This window comes from Neomonachus schauinslandi, chromosome 8 (assembly GCF_002201575.2).
Source record: "Neomonachus schauinslandi chromosome 8, ASM220157v2, whole genome shotgun sequence".
NCBI classification, from domain to species: domain Eukaryota; kingdom Metazoa; phylum Chordata; class Mammalia; order Carnivora; family Phocidae; genus Neomonachus; species Neomonachus schauinslandi.
This window is the reverse complement of record NC_058410.1, coordinates 130,755,552-130,777,863: the sequence shown is the minus strand read 5'-3', so window position 1 is coordinate 130,777,863 and position 22,312 is coordinate 130,755,552. Positions and strand designations below refer to the sequence as shown.

Below are 22,312 nucleotides of genomic sequence, written 5' to 3'. Positions count from 1 at the left end.
CAAAGTATGTCCTGCTGATAGAGTGCCCCAGCCCATGTTACTCACAGGGTGGTAAGGGAGATCCATCTGAGGACACTTGAACACAGTTCAAAATTAACAGAAACCATGCAGCTCTCATACAGTGAGATAGTTGGAAATACACTCTCCTCAAAAAATACCTTTGTAAACCATACCTTGATTGACACCATTTTTATCAAATGTTATCTCACTATAGGAAGCCTACATTATATTATATCTCTATATTTTTATATAATATATAACCAGCTAATACATATAATAATAAGCAAGGCATTTAACTTTAACATGGGGCAGTGCTAACAAGCATTTATAGAGTGCTTTCTATGTACCAGGCCCTCTTCTAAGCACTAAGGATGCAAAAACAAACCACAGAAATCTGTCCTTGTGGAGAATATATACATCCTAGTGGGGAAGACAAGCAAATGAATAAAGAATAAATGATGTCAGGTACTTTAGTGAAAGTACTAAAAATAAAAATAAAGTAGGGTGAGCGGACAGAGCATGGTGTGTATGTGTGTGTGTGTGTGTTTAGAACTAGTAGGCTATAAGGTGTAGCGTAATCAGAGTGCCCAGGGGATGTCTCTATGGTAAGCTGATGTTTTCACAGAAATTTGGGTAAAGTGAGGGAGGGAGCCACAGGAAATTTTGTTCTGCTTGGACATGTTTGAGATGCCTAACAGACAACAAAACTGAGATGCAGAATAGGCAAGTTGTACATATGAGCATGAAGGAGATTTCCACACTGGTGCCATAACCTTGGTTGTCTTCATCATAATGATTCTTTTTCAAGTTAAATAAGATCACCTAAAGAGTAAGTAAGGTTGGAGAAGATACCCCAGTATGAAGCCTTAGAACCTTCCATTTCCTGTGCCTAGGAGGGGAAGCAGGAGCATTTTACAAAGGAAATTGAGAAGGAGGTGCTCATGAGTTAGGAGGAAACCCGTGCCCTCTGGCCTCCCAGAAATCAAGTATACAAAAGTTTCAAGAAAGAGGAAGTATTGCATGTGAAAACTTCTAGAGGTCAAGTATGATGACATTGTAAGATGACTTGAATTAGAATTTTCCATTGGCTTCAGCAATATTGAACTCTCCAGTGACTTGCTCAAGAGCGGTTTGATGGCATGGTGGTAAGGGGTGGTAGAGCCTTCGTCATGTTGTATGTGTTAATTTCCTCTTGCTGCTTAACAAAGTAACATGCCTAAAGGCTTAAAACAACACAGATTTATTATCGTGTAGTTCTGGAGGCCAGAAGGTCAGAATGGGTCTTCGGGGTTATTTATGGGTTGTCCTCTTGTTTTAAACCATTTCTAGCTACACCTTTATTCATTCTATTCAGTTCCTAATCTAAGGAGTTTAGGCTCTCCCAGGGCATTCACCTGGGAAACACTGAGAAGTTGAATGAATGCTTCAGGCTCAGCAGTGAAATCCGAAGCTAAACCAGGATTAGGGAGCAGAGTTAACTGAGGAAGGACAATAAAGCCATCTTGCCCCTCAGGAAGTCTTAAGGTAAATAGGGGAGATTGTGATAATGAACTGCCAAAGGATTACCAGTCCATTCACAGTTTTATGTAATTAGAACCAAGTGATCACGGTGCCTGCTTGCTTCATCTCTTGAGAGCAGGAAACACAATAGCCAAAGTTTATCTTTTATTATTTTATTTTTTAAAATCCTGATTCAGAGAACTTCCAGTGTGTGCTGAAGAGTGGTTTGCTTTCACAATTCCATTATCCCGTGGTTCTCTAACAACAGGCTGCTTTCTAAATAGAAGAATACCCCTTAGAAAATACATCCCAATTTCAAAATTAAGGTCAAAGCTTTTTTTTTTTAATGATCAAAACACTATATATATCTTCTAAGAAGTTACTAGGCATTTGAATAATCAAAATCATTCCATGCCCTTGAGGGTATGCTGGTGGGTCTCCCCTCCTGTGTGATATAATTCATCTTTACTTCCATGGCAACCATGTGCAATACAACCAATGAGAAGAATGACTTTTTGTTGGAGAATAACCAGATGGAGAAACTCATAACAGAGGATCCTAAAACCCTCCAAAATACCAAGATAAAGAAAAAAAACCTAAGTGGGTAGGAAAGAGCTAACATCCCACAATCTCAGCACAGAAGTGAAAATGCCCAAGAGCAGCCCAGGTAGGAGAGCCTTCTCTGTCAGATTCCAAGGAACATCCCCTGCCTGATGAGAGAGTCAGCACAGAAAAGCCACACCATGCTTCTGGCTGTTTTGGAAGCCTACTGGCAGCCACTCCAAGACAGCTGTGGAGCCCCATCCTCACCTGGAGGAGGGGGTTGCCCATGGGCTTTCCACCTGCCCCCTCCCCCTTTCCTGGTCTCTGCATCTTCCCTGCTGCAGAGCAGTCCCTTGTGCCTAACTGGAAGTTCGAGTTTGTCTAATTCATCTTTACTTCCATGGCAACCATCTCTTTCACCTCCAGGTCCTTGCATTACCGGGCAGTGGAATATTTCTGCAGGGCATTGTCTAGTCTCCTGGATGGTGACTCCACTTATCCCCAAGCCACACATCCAACATCCCATGGATTCCTAGCTCTCAGACACTTTCTGTCTGGAGTTTTGCATTCTTGGCCCTGCCCTGCAACCCCCTCATAATCTCATGGGCACATCCGTATATATAGGTGCTTGCTTTGTCAACTAATTCCTAAATCTAGTCGACTCCACCACCCTACCAGTAGCCTTACTTATTTACCAGCTGTATCCTTTTTCACCTTCATATGCTCACGAGATTCATCCATTTTCTCTAACCTTTCACCCAAAAGCAAAGCTAAGGAGGAGTGAGCACATGGGGACAAGAAAGAGCTCTTTCTCCAGGGAGCTCATGCATGCTGAGCCGCATGAGACTAGGTGGCTGTCCGTCTGTGGGAGTGAGAGTAAAAGCTTTGCTCAAAGTGGGGATCCTGCTTTTATGCTCAGTGATTCTACATGAGCTTGGAGTGTATCTTTGCAGACTTTTTGTTTTGTTTTTTAGATTAAATCCTTGTTGCCCTTCTCCCTGTGCTTTTGAGGGAGGGATGAATGAAGGAGTCTAAAGAGAAGCAAAACATTTTTGCTGAGTGTCTTGTTCACGTCTGTTGTGTGCTGTGTGTATGGGGACAGATGATGTAGGATACAGACAGAACCCCGCCTTCACCGAATGTATAGTCTATGAAGGGGCAGATATTAAACAATCTCCCAAATTAAAGTATAAGGACAAACTTTAAGTATCCTAGGAGAAAGACCAGCAGGAGTGCCTAATATGGACTTGTGTATCAGAAAAAGTCCTCTTTGAGGATGAGTTGTGTTAGCAGGTAGGGAGCAGGGCAAAAAGGAGTTCAGTCAGAGGTCAGACACGCGTGAAGCCCTCGGGGTGGGAAGGAACTCGGGGCCCTGGAGGAAGGGAGAGCAAGGGAGACATGCCAACTAGGTGGGAGAGTGGCTGGTAGGGTTGTGGGAGCTTGCAGTCCCGTGGAGGCCAGGCTGAGGATTGTGCATCCTCTTTGTCTTGCCACTGGAAGACTTTGCAGAGTTGTTCCTGGGGTGTGACATGACCCGCTCTGTATCAGGAGAGGCCCACTCTGGCTGTCATCTACAGAACATTGTGCAGGTGGTGAGACCAATTAGGACACCATTGAAAGCATTCCGGTGGGAGTCCTGGTATTTGGGCCAGGGAGGTAGGTGTGGAGATGGGCACAAATGGAGGGACTGCAGGAGTATTTTGGAGGTAGAATTTTTTTTTTTAAAGATTATTTATTTGACAGAGCGAGAATGAGAGAGAGAGAGAGTACATGAGGGAGGGAGAGTCAGAGGGAGAAGCAGGCTCCTCGCCGAGCAGGGAGCCCCATGCGGGACTCGATCCTGGGACTCCAGGATCATGACCTGAGCTGAAGGCAGTCGCTTAACCGACTGAGCCACCCAGGCGCCCAATGAAACTTTATTTATTTATTATTTTTTTAATAAAGATTTTATTTATTATTTGACAGAGAGAGAATGAGAGAGAGAGCACATGAGAGGGGGGAGGGGCAGAGGGAGAAGCAGACTCTCTGCCGAGCAGGGAGCCCGATGTGGGACTCGATCCGGGGACTCCAGGATCATGACCTGAGCCGAAGGCAGTCGCTTAACCGACTGAGCCACCCAGGCGCCCAATGAAACTTTATTTATTATTTTTTTCATAAAGATTTTATTTATTATTTGACAGAGAGAGAATGAGAGAGAGAGCACATGAGAGGGGGGAGGGGCAGAGGGAGAAGCAGACTCCCCGCCGAGCAGGGAGCCTGATGCGGGACTCGATTCCGGGACTCCAGGATCATGACCTGAGCCGAAGGCAGTCGCTTAACCGACTGAGCCACCCAGGCGCCCAATGAAACTTTATTTATTTATTATTTTTTATAAAGATTTTATTTATTATTTGACAGAGAGAGAATGAGAGAGAGAGAGCACATGAGAGGGGGGAGAGTCAGAGGGAGAAGCAGGCTCCTCGCCGAGCAGGGAGCCCGATGCGGGACTCGATCCTGGGACTCCGGGATCATGACCTGAGCCAAAGGCAGTCGCTTAACCAACTGAGCCACCCAGGCGCCCTTGGAGGTAGAATTTACAAACTTGCTGATGGATTAAAAGGTAAGGCAAAGGAAAAAATCCAAGATCACTCCCCTGATATTTAGCATAAGAAACTGGGTGAATTTGCGTAGATCGGGAAGACTTTTGGGGGGAGGAGGAGCCCAGGGTTAGAGAGAGAGAATCTCAAGCAGACTCACCGCTGAGTACAGAGCCCGACCAGGGGCTCGATCCCAAAACCCTGAGATCACGACCTGAGCCAAAATCAAGAGTCCGACGTTTCACCAACTGAGCCATCCAGGTGCTCCTGGCCAGAGCCTACTTTTAGGGAGACAACTTGGTGTGGTTGTGATATATGTCATGTGCCCAGCACTGTGTGAAGCACGTGGTTAAGAGTTTAGCAAATGTGGGCTTTCTTTCCCTTTTCTGTTGCTGTGGGCTCTTTGTATTCTGTTTAGCCCCCAGCAGACCTAATGGCCCTTCTAAACTTGAACGGTGGGTCTATCTATAATCGGGCACCCACATACATGCAGTTCTAGAGCCTGCCATTAAGCAACCTTGGTGGTTTCATTTTCAGTCCTGACCAGGAAGGTCTTAAAATTATTGGATGTGCCACATGGATCATTTATTACTCAATTTCCCTACACCGTGGTGTCCCAACACTGATCCTCACATTGGGAGACTCTCCAAGTCCCCAAAAGGTCTCTGGTCCTACAATTATGAGCGATCGCATATCTTCATGGGCCCTTCTTCTGTGAGTACATCAGGATTAAAAATAAGACATTCTTGAGGGATAGCATTTTTAAAAAATTGCTTTTGGTCATTACTGTGGTGGTTGTAATTTTTTTCTAAATAAAAACCAAGGGGCAGATGAGAGACGTGATTCTAGGCCTGCATAAATGGTTTGATTGGCATGGATGCCAGTCTGAGGCTGAGTTCACAGTTGCATGGATATTCTACTCTTACCTTTGGTTTTCTGGATCTGGCCCTGCATGGTATACTGATGTGGTGCCATTGGGCCAATAAAGTTAAGATCCAATCCAAGGTCACAAATGTGGATATCTGAAGGGGCTGGGAGGGTAAGGAAACTGAGGGAGGCAAGCGCACAGAAGAAACCTCACAGAGATTCTAGACTTCACTAGATTTCACTTTAATTTTCTCCTCTTTGAAAACAGAGCAGTTCTTTAAGCATAGGAACAGTGAGAAGGAAGAAACATCCCCTCAGTGCTGTGGAAACAGTAGGGAGGCATCTTATTTGGTCCAAAGAGGGTAGCTGTCATTAAAAAAAAAAAAAAAAAAGAACAAACCCAAGTTGGAAATCTGCATTTTACAAAATGTGAAACCTTCATATTTAAAAGTACTGGCTCACAGTTTTGGGGCCACTGCTAAAGTGGACAATATGTGTGCCGACCAGATGCAGCTTGGGGCTAGCTGACTTTTACAACCTCTGACTGGTGAGGTCAGCTCTGTGATTAGCTGAATGTACTTTCCTTTTAATCAGATGGTTTTTCTTACTTATCACAAATGCCTTTCTCACTTATCATGATGGAGAAGATCAAAAAACATAGCAGCTTCTTATTCCACTGATTTCAACCCACGTAAGGCTGCTTTGATTAAATCTGGGAGTGAGGGCTGGGCTGTAAGACACATACTTGTGGGAGCTAGAGTTATCAAAATGTGGGTAGAACTTGGACTTCTTAAAGCTTTCATTCATGCTTCTGTGAAATTTTTTCATACATTCCCATTGTGAAAGTATACATTTTTTGCCAATTATCTAAGAGTTTGTGTACTCTATGGACACTCTACTTTTTGTACAATTGGAGAGAGACGGTGTCTTCTCTCACTTGTGGCTTTTTGCACATTTGGTCCTGCCTTTCTTGTCATGAATATACTTACTGTCCTTGAACAACTAAAATAACTGAAAATACCATGGATGCCATTAAAAAGACCCTCCATTAACACAAAAACCTACAGGCATGTTGGCCCGCACCCCATCTCTCCACTCAGAGAATCAGCTGTCTAATTATGAATGTTTAAACACAGAATGAAAACATGATGTTAGTAAGTGGCAAGAGGGTGTGGCCATTGCTTGAAAATGCTGTTTTTTGCTATTGTCTGAGGACATCTGACTCGAACAGAAAATAATACAGTGACAGTTCCCTTTTTCACCCATTTCAAGCTTGACAATAAATATTCTTTTATTCATTTTTATTCAATATGCATTTATAGCAATGATTGGCAGAGATACTAAAATACTTAACCTATCAAATAGTATTTAATAAAAGTCTTTTGTCTCCCATCAGCCCTGGGAGGTTAGTATAAAGCTTATATGTGGGAACATTTTAATTAATATGCATACTTTTACTGACATATTTTAAAATACTTTGCTAACCTAATAATGTCAGAGTTAGTAGCATTAAAATATTATGATGATCACAGAAATTGTAAGCCTTACACAAAAGGTGCTTAAGAAATATTTGTCGGATGATATTTGACAAATGGAGTATGAGTTACCTATCCAGGGAGAATGGGACTTAACGTTTTTGGGTTTTTTTGAGGTGGTTACTTCTGGAGCATGGCACAGATAATCTGAGACATCTTCAAGTGCAGGTCATCAGAAAATGGACTGTCTGGTGAAGCATTTGCTATCTTCACATCCGTTAAGTTGCTTCTTGGGCTGAAGAGTTGAAAGGGATAAATTATTAGGAAAAAGGTGCTGGAGCTTGATCCTTAAAGGTCAGATTAGGGTGAATGGAAGCAAAATTTCTTCGCTCTGTGTCTAAGTTGCAAAAATGATTGATCTCCGATGTTTCCTACAAGTTAAGTTTTGATTTCATGAAGAGAATTGCCTTTAAGTACCAGAAAACCTCAATTTTGCTCCCATTTCTGCCATTGTCTTTTACTGTGTGATTCTGGGAAAGTTGATAAACCTCTCTGGGTATTGGGTTCCTTAAAATAAGTGTGTTTAGGGGGTACCTGGTAGCACAGTTGGTTGAGCGTCCGACTCTTGGTTTTGGCTCAGGTCATGATCTCAGGGTCATGAGATCGAGCCCTACGTCTGGCTCTGCACACAATTCAGAATCTGCTTGAGACTCTTTCTCCCTCTCCCTCTGCTCCTTCCCCCTGTGCTTGCATGCACATGCTTGCTCTCTCTCTCAAATAAATAAATAAATCTTAAAAAAAAAAAGACTGCTCTGTTCTGTTTCATCCTTTTCTCTGATTTTACTTTAAAAATAAAAAATAGGTATATGTTTCTTGTTCTTCTTAGTGATGTTATTAGGAACAAAGAAAATAATATATGTACAACATGAAGCTTTCAGCGATACATAAGGACCCAAGTGCCAAATCACTGTCTACTTGGAATCACCATTACTCCTTCTCCATCCTCCCCTGAGTAGCAAGGGTATAAATCCCAGAACTACACACAGCTCCTGGAATACCTTTCTCCATATGGTTCCCAGTGAGATCCAGGCAATAAAGGGCACTCTCACGAGTGGTGCAAGAGAAGAAGCTATTATTCTCTAGCGGCAGCTGAAAACAGCTGTGTGGGGAAACAGACCCGAGGTTAGCCGTGGCTGCAGGACAAGCACCCAGGAATCACACACTTTACACTACAAGCATCTGGCATCGACGGTAGCAGCTCCCAGAGACTTATGACAGTAGCCACAGCCTGTTGGCCAGCTCCCTTAAATCACCCCTTCTCACAGAAGTTTCCCTGACTCTTACTGCCCTACCCTTTCCAACAGTTCCCTGTGCCTCTAAGACCTTCCTCCTTGCAATCCCTCAGTGGGCTTCTGTGTCCCTCCTGGGGTCCTGACTGATACATGCCCATAAAATCCCCGCTTCCTTCTGAATCATGCCCACACCCTTCACGTGAGCGAGTTATCCACCCAAAGGAAACAAGGTCTTGAGTGATTTCTGTTTCTGGCTGTAGAATGCAACAGTAGCCCGAAACAAACATTATAAGACACCTAAAACGTTGACTAAAATATTTTTGAAAAGATGTTTAAATGTCTGACTTCTGACAAGAAAGTAATGGAAAGTCCCCAAAGCTAAAATAAAACCAAAGAGGAGCTAACAAAAAGAGGGAGGTACAATATTCGAAGAAGGAGGCCATCCTTGAAGAGAGAGTCACATTATTTCCTAGAATTTTTGAAAAATTAACCCTCAGATTCAAGAAGTAGCAAAAATCCCCACGCAGGATGAAGGGCAGACATTTAGCCACTGTGTGACTGTGGACACCTTACACATGAAGAAGATGCCAGAAGCAGCCAGATTAACAAGATGGATTTCCCAAATAGTAACTGCTGTTAGACTGATAGCTGGTTTCTCATTAGCAACAAAGAAGCTGGAAGACAGTGAAGTAACAGCTTCAAGTCTTGAAGAAAAAAACCTGCCAGCCTATTTATTCCCTGAAAGTATCTTCTGAAACAGAGGCAAGATAAAGACATTTTCAGATGCACGGAAATAAACTTTATCACCTACAGACCCTCAGTAATGGGAAAGGCTAACGGGAATGCTCCAGGAAGAAGGAAAATGATCTCAGAAGGGAGGTCGGAGATACCAAAAGCAAATGGCAAGCAATTTGTTCAACTTATGGTGATTTAAAAAAAGAATGAGTTAAAATGCTGGATGAAAATAGAATGTAAATTGGGAGGAGGATGGTTGGAATGAAGGCATTCTAAGGCTGCCTTGGATTGCGGGGGGTGGGGCTAGAGATAATGACTTCTATTATACACTACCAAGTTAAATGAGCACGTTATAATGTCTAAAATAGCCACACGGAAATGGAGTGACTTCTGCATCAGTAGGAGCAGAAAAGCTGAAGAAGAAAAATAAAACTACACCGATGAGAATTTGAATCCATGGTCAGGAGCCGTTCCGAAGCATAGAGAAAAGCATGAGCACAGGACTCCATGTGGGATGGAGTCCCACGAATGTAGGTGTGCTTTACGGCCTTTGTGCAGGATTGATTTATCTCCCCCCACCCCCCCGCAAGCATTTCTACTGCTCTCCAAGTCACAAATTTCTAAATTATGCAACTAACCCCTAATTGAACTATTCCAGTTAATAATGTAGTCAGACATGGAGAAAGGAGTGGCAACATAGGAAGGTCAAGATACATTTGAAGGGAAAATGCAAAGTTTTGAAAGTGCTCCTTCGGAAAGGATAGGCATAAGCAAAGAAGAAGAATGAACGATTCAGCAATCCATTTTTGTTCATCCCTTTATCAGGGGCAAGAGCCCTGGTCCCCAGGGCTTATTCCGCAGGCTGCTCTTTAATAATACTAAATTGTGATTATAGATTAATTTGGTGGAGTGTTCTCCTTTCTAATCCTGGCAGGTGTCCCTGGAGGGGAGGCCCTTAGACATTTCTGGCAATTAAGGAAAGGCTCTTGATCATAAAGTGATCACTCGAGGTGACCAAATTGCCTGCCTTCTATGCTGGGCAATGTGACAATTAAGCACAAGTGTGTGTTTCTTTATATTCTGGTGCATGCTGTTTAGTTTGTATATAAGTAATGTTCGGGGTTGGGTTTTTATGTTCTCAGGATTGCTTGATTTGCTTTCCCATTAACATCAGTGTGGGAGTTCTGCACATATCTACAGAACCACCTGGGCTACCTCACCAGGGGAGGGGTGAAATGCAAGTCCTGTTTGCAAACTGGGATATGTCCCACTGAGAGATTTAACCAGAAACCAAACTCCCAGCTCTCCTCCGAGCCTCTGCTAGATGTGAATGCCCCAAGACAAAGACTTGGCCAACATAGATGCTGCTTCTTCCCCACCCACACCCCGCAGTTTCCTAATCCCTTCTATTATTGTAAGTCAGAGTGGTCCATCTTGTCCCCTTAGCTTAGGGCCTTGCTGAAGCAAGATGGCAGCCTGCTGCTTGGCCACTTTTCTGAGACCTATTCTCTGGCTTCATGTCTTCCAACTGACCATTCTATGAGAAGATGAAAGACATCCCTTCTCTCTACCACCCGAGGCAAAGACAAATCTCAAGCTATAACTTCAGTTTCCTGAGCCCTGCCCTGATTCTTACCAGGATTTTGGGGGGTTATGGTGGGGTTGGCTAATTAGGAGTTTCCTTCTGGGCAGACAAGCCACACGAAAAAGAAGCAGGAAATCCTCTCTGAATGGAACAGACCCATAATAAGTATCATCTATGCTTTACTCTGCTCATTCCTCTTATTCTGGTCACCAACTATCACCACATGGCCAAACCCGGGGCTCCTGCTTTGCCCCCCAACTTACTCACTTCTCAGCAGCATTTGGCATAGTAGGCTTCTTCCTTCTTGAAACTCTACTTTTTTGGCTCAGTTGATACTACACTGACTAGCTTTCTTCCTGCCTTGGTCTCTGCTGTGACCTCTGCCTGCCTTCTAAATGATGATGTGCTTCCAGGCTAGCCCCGGGCCATCCTCTCTGCCAGCACTCTCTCCCTAGGAACATTCATCCTCATCCCCATGCCCAGTCTGCAGCCCAGCCCTCCTTTGAGTTCCTGACTCGCATCTAACTGCCTACCTTACACATCTGTTATAGACATTATCTATAGGAGTGTCCCAGACACCTTTAGGTCAACAGGTCCTGAAGTGGACATGTTATACTCACTGCCAAATCTGGCCAGGGCTCCTCTTTCTCAGAAAATGGAGCCGCCATCTTGCCAATTGCTCAAGACAGAAACCAGCATTGACCTTGCCACCTCCCACCATCCCATCACCCTCACATCCAATCCATTAGCTAATCCTGTCCATTCTGCCTCCAAAATGTTTAGCAAATCTGTTCACTTTCTAGCTCCACACTGCCAACAGTGTGTCCACAGTCTCTTCTCATCTAAAGCACTCACCACCTCCAAACTGGTCTTCCTGCTTCCATGCTCAACCTTCTCCATGTAACAGCAAAATGGATTGAAACTGAGTATTCCCTCCTAATACTCTTCAGTGATTTTCTGTTACACTTAGAATGATACCCAAACTCCCTCCTGTGGCCTGCCATGTCTGATGAACCTGGCCTCTGCTCTGAGCCTGCCACCCTTATGGAGCTCTTTCCTATACCAGGACCTTTGCACATGCTTTGTCCCCTTTATCAGAAATGTTGTCCTCCTGCTCTTTCATGGCTCGCTCTTATCATTTAGGCCCCAGCTCTCAGAAATGACCTCTTCAGGATGGCCTTCCCTGTCTACCCTAATTAAAGTATGCTGCCCCACTTTTCTTCTGGTGCAGATTCCTGTTTGTTTCCTTCATAACATATAATATGATTGGTATCTATGTGGTTTTTTACTTGTTTATGGAAAATCTTGCTGACTAGACTCTAAGATCTACAAGGGCAGGGACCACATGTTTACCTTTTTTTTTTTTTTTTTTAAGAGAAGGGGAAAAGCATAGGGAGAGGGAGAGAGAGAATCTCACCACCCTGAGATCATGACCTGAGTTGAAATCAAGAGTCAGACGCTTAACCAACCGAGCCACCCAGGCACCCATATTTATCCCTTAATCCTAGCACCTCTTACAGCACCTAGCATGAGGTAGGCCCTTATTAAAGATTGTTGCATGGAAGAATGAATGAACTCTTCACCTCTTACTCTGGTAGCTTCCTTGTGCCCTTGACTGGCCCCACAATTCCTCCTCAGGGGCGGAGTGGGATGTGCTGGGGTGAAGGGGGTGTTGGAGGCAGAGAGGAAGCTTTAGGAGGCCTGCCTTTAGAGTCTGTGGCTGACACTAAATGCTTTGAAACTGTGAGGTGTTCTTTTGTTCAGAAAGTTCTAAGTGAGGAGAATTCTAGAGGGATTACTGATGTCTTGAAATATCTATGCGGATTTTGGTTATTCTTTCTGACACATGATATACTACTGACTGATGTATGTTCAAAGAGATGCACAGAGTCATGGTAATTACATATCTTTTATTAAAGGAAAAATACTGTTTTTTTCTGATGGGGACTGTGGCTGGGAGGTGAATGTTCTCTGGCAGGCTTTTCAGGCTTACACCTTCCTCTGTTACCACCATCAACAGATGTTAACTAGGTAACTGAGTATTCATGTAGCCAAAGGGAGTTCAAAATAGCCATTGAATCAGGGAAGAAGACTGGCAGAGGCTGAAACTAAGAAGAATGAAGACATGACCACGTTGGAGTTAACCAGATGAAAGAGAGGTGGTCAAAGAAAAAACAAGGAGAATCCATTGAAAAAACAGCCTCTTTCCGTCTCTGTGAAAATGTGTGAAAGGTCAATTCCCCAGCCTCTTTATTGCCAGGCTTGCTTGGTTGATAATAGATCCAACCATGGGTTTCTGCTGATGAGCAAAGAGGCTACTACTGGGGTGCATTAGTGTATGTATGTGAAAAGTGAACCCACAAATGTAGAACTTCAATAGAAATAGAACAAGTTCTTTGGTGACTGCCATGGAACCTAATGTTTGAACACCTCAATAGTAATCAAGAGTCTTCTTTATGTTGAGGGCAGAATAAAAAAAAATTAAAAAAAAAAGCCTCATAAAGGCAAGGGAGAGTTCAGCATTTCACTTCCCTTAATAGGAACCGATTTTATCAGTAAAAATTCAGATTTAAAGGTAAACAAAACAAAACAAAAACCTTTGTGGGTTTTTTTTTTTCTTCTGAGTGTGGAAACCAAAAAGTGCAGGATTATTTCAGAGGGTTATTCCAGAGAGTTCTCCTAGTGTGAACTAGTAGGAATAAAAGCTTGTGTGTTTTGGGCATCGCTCTCAAAACACATCTAGGAGCTCATAAAAGCCACATTTTACTATTCAGTGGTGAGAAGGAATTTTGTGACCTTTTGAGAAATTTTGTTTTGTTTTTCCTAAGAAAACCGTGATAAGGAAGTGAAGCAAATTTCTTGGCTGTGGGAGGATTGTCTCAGTGCCCCAGGCTTGCATTCCCAGGGGTGTAGGGGGATCTGAGCAAGCATACTGTCATCAAGTTGTCCTGAATGTAGGTTCCCAAATTTTGCACTTAGAAAGTTGTTTTAGTTTCTACCCAGCCTTAGGGTTTGTAGAACCGATGGCAGTGGCAGCCACAGAGACATCCCCATGCTAGCCCTTCCCCCTGCCCAGGGGCTCCGAGGTCCAAGCCCAAGATTACCATGAATAAAAGGCTAAAACCCAGAGGTACAGGGAACTGGACAAGGAACAATGGGAGTCAACCTGGAAGGAAGAACAAGCAATTTGGGAACACAAGAAACAAGCTCCTGGTTGCTCATTGCAGCCTTCTTGTCTCTAAAACCGGGTTGGGGGGGGAGGGGTGCTCATGCCTTGATACCTTCTCAACACTTGACACATTTGACCATATTTATCAAAAATTTCTCTTTCCTTCTTTACCTTACCTCCAGACTTTTTTTTTTTTAAGATTTTATTTGTTTATTTGAGAGAGAAAGAGAGGGCACAAGCAGAGGGAGGAGCAGGCAGAGGGAGAGGGAGAAGCAGGCTCCCCACTGAGCAGGGAGCCCAATGTGGAGCTCAATCCCAGGACCCGAGCCGAAGGCAGAGGCTTAACCCACTGAAGCACCCAGGTGCCCCACCTCCAGACTTTCTAACTGCTCCTTGTCAACTACCTCTGTAAGATGCTCTTCCTTTGCTAATTAATTACTTAAATCAGGCATTCTCAACAGGGATTAATTTTACTCACCAGGGGCATTTGGCAATATGTGGAGACAGTTTTGATGGTCACAACGGAGGGGGGTTGGTATCTAGGCATATCCTGGCATCTAGGGAGTAGAAGCCAAGGATGCTGCTAACCATCCTATAATGCCCCTCCTGGCCACTGCCTCCTCTATGGGTGAGACACCCCTGCAGTGAGCTCATGCGTCCCTCGTCGCCCACCTACAGACTACCCCTAAATCAATCAACTACTTGTGTTCGGGAAAGTCATCAGCCAGCAACTGCGGCTCTTGCAGAACAGCTGGTGAGTCCCTTTAGGAATACCCTGATGGGTCAGCAAGGGAGAGCCAGAGTCAGGAAGGAGAAATTGTGGAAACCCGTCCATCATGGGATCAGTCATGTGGGGAGTTTGGAACTCTGCCCTGGGGCCTGTGCTTACAGGGTGCTTTCCTGCATTGCTCTTATCTCCCAGGGAGACCAGCTGCCTACACGTTGTGTCCTTTATTGCCACCGTGATGTGATATCTGAGGGGAGGCAGTGGTGCCCTGAGACAGCGTGGCTCTTAAAGCAAGAGTAGATTCTCGTGCTTCTGAAACTTTCTCTTTCTTGAAAAGAACAGTCTCCTCCCTCCAACTTGGAGCAGCTTTCTAGAGAGCTGCCCATCTGTCTATGTCTTAAAAACAAGTCTCCATGTGTGCTATCTGGAGCCAGGCACAGAAGCAGGGAGGAAGGGTGGATTACACACTGATACAGAGGAGGAGATACAAAGAAAATAGCGAACAAAACCTGGGGCGTTTCCACCTGGCCCGATCTCCAAGCGGAGAGTCATGGCCAGCAGATCCCAAAGTGAGCAAAGCACAGCCTCTGCTAGTTACGTAGGTTTTGACTTCCTGTGGGGCTGCCGGCTCCTGGATGGTGACACCCCTTAATTGAGTCTCCAACTGAGTTGCCATGACATTGACACCCTGAGCTTATTCCCGGTAGTCAAATTGCTCACAGGTTTCCCTGTGACCCGCAACACCCACTTTCAGCCTTTGAGGCACCATCGATAGGTGATCAGCCTGAAGAGGGATTGATGTGACCATGTGACCATGGACACAGCCTGGCACGTGGCTACCAGTGTCAGTTGAATGTGGCCTCTGCAGCTGTCTTCTCATACCAGAACGCCAGACTGTCCTCCTGGGGTAGACGGAACACTATCCCTTCCTCTTCTGCCCCACTCCCTTGTTTCACTGATTCGTTCATTAATGCCAGAAATAGTAAGTGACCAGAGTAGGTCAAGTACTGTGTTGGGCAACTGGAGATGAAATGGGGATAGCCCTAAGCCTCCAGTTGGTTCCATCCTGTTTGGCCCATATCAGGTGAACGCAATCATGTGATGCTATGATGTGCATGAGCACGGGGAGGTCCAACTGTACCAGGGAAGGGTACCTACTGGACGTTTCAGGATGGCTGCAAATGCTCCCTGGAGGTAGGACTATCTACACTGAGCCCTGTAAGGCGTGGAGGAGGTGGAGGAGGTCGATGGAGGGGAGGGACAAGTGTGTGATGTATCAGTGGTGAGGGAGGGACCTGTGAGTGGAGGAGGAGTAATTAGGGGGTGAGAGTGGGGTCAAGGCTGTAGGTAGGAGCAGCAGGGCATAGAAATAAAATGGGCAAGGTGACCCGATCATCAGGGGCTCTGCAGGCTGAATTCAGGACTTAATTCTACTGTGTAATATATAAGTTCAAATACAGAAAATTGGGCAAAACGTGTTTATTAAGCAGAGGAGGAGTCCCGAAAAAGTAGGAGATGAGAGCTTTGTCCTCAGAGTTTATAATCTGGTGAGACTAGGAGGAAAAAAAAATTGACTGCGTAAAAATTAAATTGACGGCATAAAAAATAAAACTGAATGTAGCTAAGCCCTGGAGAGTCAAGTGCAGCCCCAAAGAGCTGTGGGAAGGACAGGAGCATGAGCATCTCGTGCAAAGGCAGCATGTGACGTGGGTGTGGTGTGGACGTGACGTGGGCCCCACAGGTTGCAGGAAGGGCTGGGCACTCAGCTCCTAGAAGCGGGTGGTTTCTTTGGGGAGGCTTCTTATTTGCAGGAAGGGGCTGTCAATGTTACCACTGACTGAATTCCTCTGAGCACTTAGATCTCTGTGTCATCAACAGTGTATAATACCTCTACTTCAGGCTCTAAACAGAGAATAAAATACTAACTGTTGTCTGACTCATAATGGAAACAAAAACACCCAATGGGGGAAAATGGTATTTCTGGAGTCCATCTACTATTCAGATCACCGGAAGCCTACATAATTCTACAATATTATCTCCTTACTGGCAGAATCCCCTTCCAGAGATTGCGTTTTATTATTTTGCCTTCAGATTTTATCAGTTTATGGAACCTAGATCTCTGAACTGTTCTGCTTCGGGGACACCACCTACTAGTGGAAAATACTAGTGGAAAAACTTGATTTCCCCTAAACAAAGACAAACAAAAAAAAGGGGACTGTTCATTCCATCTCTCTCTTTTTACTTTGGCTGTCCGGAAACCTATTGCTGTTTGAATCTCAATCACAGCAGCCCAGCAAACCTCTGGTTGGCATATTTGCATTTCAGTGTTTTCCTGGGTCCTGATTTTCTTTTATACCTTCTCACGTTAACGTGTGTGCTTTTGGTTGTGAGGCATCTCAAAGGTGTGTGTGGCTGGTTGGGAGAGAAGAATTAAAGAACTCAGTAAATGGAAAAAGGAGGAATTCTAGGGAAGGGAACAGAATGAAAGACCAGGATGAGGAGGAGACTGGTTTGAGTCAAAGGATGGGGAGCCCATTGAGACACTGTGGAAAATCAGAGGGAGAGATGAGATTAGGAAAAGAAGGTAGACAGTGGACCGAGGCAACAGGGAGCCACTGAAAGTTTCTGAGCAGGAGTAGCAACGTGAAACTTGTTTTCGGAAGGTTGGTGTAATTGCAATGTTGAGTATGTACAAGATAGGAAAAAGCTAGGGAGGTGATGCTGTGGAGAGTAAAAGGCTGGGCAGCTGTGGGAAGAGTTAGAAGGGAATCAAGTTTGGATATAAGACATGAAGGAATGAGTCGTTGATTACAGCAGGACTGTAGGGTCCCAAGATCGCAGGTCTTTCTTCTACCTCACCCTTAACTGGGTCAAATCTAAATGGCCATTTCTTCACCAGGCGGGATGCTGTCAAAGCCAACTAGCTTCCTATTAGAAGAATACTGCCTTGAGATGTTGGCCAAACTACATATTAACCCAAAGGACCACAGTGTAGTAAGTAAGAAATCACTTAGAAACCTTCTTTAGAAGATCCAGAAAGTTAGCCTTTAACCACCTGTTCAATTCATGTACGAGTTCATAAGTAACACCCTGCTTTCCTTCCTCAGCCCAGTGGAGCGTTTACTTCTCTTTCCAGGTCACATTTCTCCCAACCTTTTATTATGAAAATTTTCAAACCGAGTACAGTCGAAAGAATGTTACAGTGATCACCTGTGTTATCCGCCACTTAGATCCTACTCTTCATAGTTAACTGAATTTGCTTTATCTCGAATCTGTGCATCTACCCATCCATCAACTCATCTTATTTTTGGTATATTTCAGAGTAAATTGCAAACAGTACTATTCTTCCATGGTAAATAAGACTATTGGTTTTTAACTTACGTTTTCTGAATTTTTACCAAGCTGGGCTGTGTTAGCCCGCCTAGGAAGACTGTAAAGATCAAAGGGAAGCCTGTGGGTCTTTCTGTGGGTGGTTTATCTTCCCAATCCCCCTCCCCAGACATTTAAACATTGACTCTTTAATTATAGTGGTGCCTAGACTGTGCACTAGAGTTTCGAGAAAGTGGAAAAGGGAATTTTTACAAATCCAATCACTGTGTCTTCTAAAGTCTGGTATTTGAGGCTGAAAAGACTCCTGCAGGTAGTGTAGGTGGAAAAATTTATAGAAAAAGAAAAAAGTTGTCCCCAGATGTATAAACAATATAGTCCATGTCTACATTTCTGGATTTCCGTGTATCAGATGGACCTAAAGCAAAAATGTAACTGTAGCAACATAGGGGTTCATAAAGAATACAGATGGTTTCTGCTTTTGGATACAAAATATTCCCAGGAAGACCTTCACTATTGTCCCAACCTGTGGGTTTTAGAGGCAGAAACTACAGTGGTGAGGAATGAGGTACAAGGTTTTAGCTGGCAAATGAATGGTAGTTACTGAAATCAGAGATGGCCTTATTGGGAATTACAAAACAATTATTACTGTGTGTTTTTACCACATGTAGTTTTTGAGCTTAAGGAACATGATCCAGCATTGTATTAATGAGCCTGAGTATAATAGCATTCTATTAAGGTTTGTTTTGCCTCCTTTTCATGTCTGTTGTATTTACGTTTAAGTTTTAATTGATGTTTTGGCCATGTGTTTGCCCCTGAAGAGATTTTGTAAAGGCTTTCTTTTTTTTTTTTTTTAACACATAAAGTGTTATATTCCAGGTATAGTAAGTAAAAATTACCCTTCATGTCCTCAGAAATGAGATCTTGTCAGTGTAATAAAATTTTATTTAAAAATATCTATATATTAGTACCATAAACAAACCGAAAATATTGTCTTAGAGACTTGGGGAAAAGGACCTCAGTTTGGAAAACGTCAATGTAAGGAATTGATTCTCAAATGTAAGCATTGCCTGAACAGGGGGAAGGAAGCGAAGTTTGAGACCGAACACAAAGTGGGCGATATTATGTAAGGTCTGTATGAGAAACAGCATCTCAAGGAGAAAGCCTCTCCATGATCAGTCCAAGAAGGTCGATGCTGGCTTGTTTCTCTTGGTCAACTCAAAGCAACACAAGGGCTAGTCTGACAAGGAAAAGAAATCAAGGAAAGAGGCAGAGATCATATTTTTAAATGTTATTATCTGATTTTTAAAATGTAGAGGCTCCCTGAATTTCCTTCACTGGAGGAAATTAAGTGCTCTTGGCCCCCCGAGGATCTTAGAGATAAGAGTGTGACCATCCTAAGCTTATGGATTTAGTCTTTGGAGCCTTCGTGACAGTGATGAAAACCTGTTGGCTCCATGGGTTATCTCAGGGATTAAGGCTTGCCTCTTTCACAAGAATCAGGAAAATGCATCCCATGGTACGTTTAGCCTCAAACCAGGGAAGCTGTTTATAACAGCTACGTCCCTACTAGTATGAGGCGAGTAAAAATAAGTGCTCATTATGGTTCACGTCACCCCTCAAGTGACCTTTTAAGAATGCTCTGCGGGCTGGTAAACTTCAGTACTTATGCACAAGGCTATTTTTCAACCAGGGAATCTAAAGTGCGTGACTATACTAATACTTAAATCACTTCTTCATGCTTAGAGTTCCATCACCAAGATATTCAGATGGAAGTGGGCACTACACCAAGGACAGGAGGAAAAGGCATGATTTAGTAGAAAAGGATGGTAAAAGAGCAACACTGTCCTTTTAACTAATGCATCTGGAATGAGATATTTAAAGAAAAATCTCCCCAAATGATGGCTAATTGACAAGGAAAGATAATTTGATTCCATCGTCTCTGTTCACACATACTATTGTTTCAGCCCGTGATGTTTTGTTTACTCTGGAAGGAAATATTTTACCCCCTCTGAGATAATTAATTTTTGTCAGCTTCACTGTTTATAAGGGAAACTGAGAAACTGTTAATTGAAATACAGAATGAGTCACTGTTTTCAGTAATTTTTGGCAGCATTCTAATTTGTGTCAATCCCAGCCTAATTATTAGATTTTTTGGAAGCAGAAAGCATATTTTATTTTTCTCTTACTGATTTTTTCTTCCTTTTTTTAAAAAAAAAATATGTGCAGCTTGACAAAAGTTATACAATTGATATGAACATGAGGTAAAATACCAGCACATTTGAAATACCAAGAGGTTTAATGTGTTACACTTGGCTCTTCACACTAGCCCAGTGTTTAGAAGGTTCACAGACTGTGGTCTTCCTCCTACCCCCAGCTCCGACGAAAAAATGTGGTTCTTTTAAAGACCTTTTAGCTGGTATTAAGCCACAGTATATGGCCCGTCACTAATGACATCACTGAAGTAAACTTCCCAGAAGTCATCAGGGAGAATTCATTTGGAAATCCAATTGAATGTCACTTGCAAAGGGCAGGCTTCTAGAAGAGGTGACCAGTCATGCATTCCTGAGTTATTTGTTATAAAAGCATTAATCACTCTGAACTCATTTGCTCCTAATGTGAACACACTACATTATTCCACAGGAATTCTGTTCCCAATGATCATTAATGTAGAGATCTGAAGCTGCTGACTATGGGCAGGGTTAATAAAATCCGTCAGATCAATGGCCAGGATAATGGAACTGTTAATGCCTTCTAATAGAAGTTGGATCTTCCTGGTTGCGGCAGAGTGAAGGCAAGGTGGAGAGGCAGGTGGCTGTGCTGAGCAGGTGGCCCCATCACTCTCCTCCCAAGGTGGCCTCTGGGTGAAAAGAGCATTGATGTCAGTCGCCTGGCATTGCCAAGGCTCTGAGGCAGTGCGGCTGAGAGCGTGGGCAGCAGTTGTGGGCTGGGGAGGGAGCCACGGGGCGGCCACGGGGCAGCTCTGAGACCCTGCTTCAGCTGCTTGTCTGCCCGTATCCAAGCACCTGGCACTGTGGACATCCTAGAATCTTGCTTCACCCCACTCCAGGTCCACAGATGAGATGAAGGACATAATCACAGTGATAATCGTGACAATCATAGCTAATGCTCACTGGCAGCTCTCAGGGGCCGAGGACTAAGCCCTTTCCATACTCTAATCTCAGTCCTCAGAGCTGTACTCTCCATGACATGTGGACTATTCCGCATTTCATAATGGGGGAAGCTGAAGTTCAAACAGATTCAGTATCGAGTCCAAGGTCAGATTTGAAAGTGTGTGCCCGGGCGCCTCGGTGGCTCAGTTGGTTAAGCGGCTGCCTTCGGCTCAGGTCATGATCCTGGAGTACCGGGATCGAGTCCCACATCGGGCTCCCTGCTCGGCAGGGAGTCTGCTTCTCCCTCTGACCCTCCTCCCTCTCGTGCTCTCTCTCATTCTCTCTCTCAAATAAAAAAAAAAAAAAAGAAAGTCTGTGCCCTTAACCACTATGCCCCTTTATTAGAGGGAGAGACACAGAAACTGTAGCCTAAAATCAGACCAAAGAAAGGTGCAGGACGTGCCAACTGACCTACATGTCTTGCCACTTGTACATGCAACCCGTCAGTATGTTCGGGACCAATCTTGACAAAGTCTATAAAAGCCATGGTTTGTCTGCAGTGTTGTTCCTCTAAGCTTTGCTACTAAAATGTGGCTACCCAGGGCCTGTAAGAAGCCTCACTGCTTTGTGCCACCCACTTGCCGCCCTGTTGGGGCCCCAGGAGAACCTCTCAGCCCAGCAATGCCCTATTAAGATTCGTTCCTTCTCATTCCACCCTTGCCCCATAAAAACTTGCCACATTTCTTGTCATCTGAGAGTCTTGATCTCCTGACTATCCCCTAGCTAGTTCAGGTCGAGTGAGAAGATGTGGTCCCCTGGGGATGCCTCTGAGCACAACACTGATGTGACTGACAGCAAAGGCCACTCGGGGCTAGCACCCAGGGCCCCAGCAACATAGCTGGGCATGGGAGCACGGTGATATGGGCTCTGTGACATTTCTAAGCCCCAGCGACTATGGTTACTGAGGTGCTGACACAGCTGTCCGGGGGCTCAGGAATGGGAATGGGATGGAGTTCACAGGTGGAGGCTAGAGATGCAAGAGGCTGCCAAGAGCCGAGGAAAAGAGGGGCCAGGATGAAAGAAGAATGACAGCTGCAAATGTAGAAACTATAAAATACTAACACTATTAGATGTTCCCAGTAAGCAGTGTTCTCTGCTCACCCTATCCCCAGATCTTCCAAATACACATCATAAGTGCTAGACTACATGGCACAGGATAGAAATGCAGTCGGACTGAGTGAGAGAAATTAGCAAGAGGAAAATGCAGGGACAGTGCTGGGGAAGATTGTGTTGGCTGTGAAGAACATGAACGATTCGAATACAGGGAGAGAAGACATTCTACACAGAGCGTTGAGGCATGAACGAAAGTGTGAGGGTGGGAGCAAGCACACTGAGTACAAAGG

The 22,312-nt window shown here is 44.2% G+C and overlaps 1 protein-coding gene across 1 annotated transcript in view; it reads left to right on the top strand.

Annotated features, from left to right (window-relative positions):
* LOC110586754 (androgen dependent TFPI regulating protein) overlaps window positions 1–22,312 on the top strand; it is a 58,255-nt gene that overhangs the window by 17,375 nt on the left and 18,568 nt on the right. The window lies entirely within an intron of this gene.